Below are 2,419 nucleotides of genomic sequence, written 5' to 3' on the forward strand. Positions count from 1 at the left end.
ACTCCTCAGGGCCCTTGCTGCCTTTGTCTCTCTAGATCTAGGTTCTTACATAGCAATATGCAGTTTTACATTTACACGCGCTCACACTATACTTTCTGCCTTAACAATAGCTAACCCTACCTTCGTTTACTGTCTAATAACCTTTCATTACTAGCTCCTTGTTTCCCAATAACTTTTCTCTTTAACTGAACAAGGTCTTTAGGATGACGGCTTGCACCATTTCTGAGAGTTACTCAGTTTTCCTGGGTCTCTCCCTTATATACAAGAGGTATAACATGTTATTAAAACTTGTTTTTCTTCTGTTAATCTTTTATTACATTGGGGGTGTCTCAGACAAGTATCTAGAAGGGAAAATTGTCTTCCCCAACAAAATCCAGCATGCCTGAAGCCTCACTGACCAGCACCTTCAGTTTGTACACAGCCAGCCACTTTCCCTCAGGTGCCCAAGGTAGGGAGCAGCTCTAGGGTCAAGCCTCAGGCTGACCTGTCCCAGCCTGGAGGGTAGAGCTCTCCTAGGATAATTAAGCCTGGCCTTGTAGCTCTCCCTAATTCCTTCCTAAGTAGCTAATGGGCTGTGGGAGGTGCAGCAAGGGTTGCCAAAACAAGAACATTTGTATACATGTTAATCTACCCTTGTTTTAATGAGAACGTGAAATAAAGCATCGGCTTGCAGGCTGGATCTTTCTGTGTCCTCATCCAGGCATGGAAGATTCGAGGAGCCCCAGCTGTATTCTCTTAGTCTGTCTTCTTTAATCCTTCACCGCCCCATCCTCAGGTTCACCCTTGGCCGTGCTGTCACGGCACACCCCAAGGGGAAGGATCAGATGGGGTTCTAACCAGACATGCACTGTCCAGGAAAACCCCATCTCATGATACTCTGGGCCTAATGTGTTACTTAACAGAGTTGCAAATCAAATTGTTCATATCCAGTTTCCTCATCTGTGCAAAGAGCAGGTCTGTACAAACTGGTGGAGTGTTTTCATAGTGCTGTCAAGGCGTAGCAGAATGGAAGGGGTCAATAACAAAAAGTGAATGGAAAGAGAACTTGGAAAAGTGGATGGCTGGATGGAAGGACAACGTCCAGAATTCAGTAAGGGCCCCTTCCTATGATGCTGCACAGGCAGAAGGTAGTGTCAAGAGACATCAAAACCTTCAGAAAATTTTTATGAGTTTAGTTGAGCCAAACTGATGATAGGAAGCAATATCAACAGATTGAAAAATGCTCCAGAGGGTGTAGTTTATTTTATATCAGAATAAAAGGAGGAGACATAAGGAGGGTTACATGAAATCCACTGGTGGTAAATTAAGTCAAGATAAAAGCAAACTGAGAAATTTCTGGGGTTGGATAAGAAGGCAAAATAAAGAAATCTATTTCCTTTACATTGGTGGGTACAGGAGAGTCAATAACTAACATTTACAGCACAGAGATGGGATGCAGGGAACAAGATAATGAGGGTTCTGTGGTCTGGAGCTCTGGTACAGCAGTTGTGCCTTGAGGGGTCTGGAAAAGATAACTCCTATTTCAAAGGCATGTTACCTTAGATGTGAAAAAACATCGACAGACTTACTTAAGGTAAAAAAAAGGACCTTTGCCAAGGAAGCTATAAGCCTAAAATATGACTACCCACCATGACTGACTGTTAGGAATCTTTATGTTCAGAACACCCTATATCAGTGATGGCGAACCTTTTGAGCTCGGCATGTCAGCATTTTGAAAAACCCTAACTTAACTCTGGTGCCGTGTCACATACAGAAATTTTTTGATATTTGCAACCATAGTAAAACAAAGACTTATATTTTTGATATTTATTTTATATATTTAAATGCCATTTAACAAAGAAAAATCAACCAAAAAAATGAGTTCGCGTGTCACCTCTGACACGCGTGTCATAGGTTCGTCATCACTGCCATATATGGTTACTTTCAGTCCCTGAGTTTGTACAGCCCGCAATGCAAGCCTCCCCCGAGCTTGTCGGGTTTGGTACGTGGCCCCTTTTTCGTCCACAGTAGAAATGGGTGAGGGCAGGGAGCCTGAGGTGGGGAACATGGGGCAGTATAAACAGCTAGTGTCAGTGTGGGAGCCTGAAGCAGCTGATCTGTCAGCATCCAGGGACTGCAAGAGTCCAGAGAGGGGCAGAGGCAGCAGGGGTAATTAGCGGCTGATGGCTGCTCCTGGCTCTTCAGCTGCTCACCCTCCCAGAATGCCCACCAGCCTGCTGTGCATGGAACAGCTGCCCTCTGGGTTACAGAGGAGGCTCATTCCAAGCGTACCCTGTGGAGAAAGGCCACTGATCCTGGTAGACCTGCCCACAGCCAGGAGGTTCTAAATCTCGCTTCAGTCCCAGCACGGTGCCAAAAAGAGAGACAACACTTAACAAGAGTGAATAGCTTGTAAGTCAAAATGAAGTAAAAACACAAA

Source organism: Myotis daubentonii, chromosome 15 (assembly GCF_963259705.1).
Source record: "Myotis daubentonii chromosome 15, mMyoDau2.1, whole genome shotgun sequence".
NCBI lineage: Eukaryota > Metazoa > Chordata > Mammalia > Chiroptera > Vespertilionidae > Myotis > Myotis daubentonii.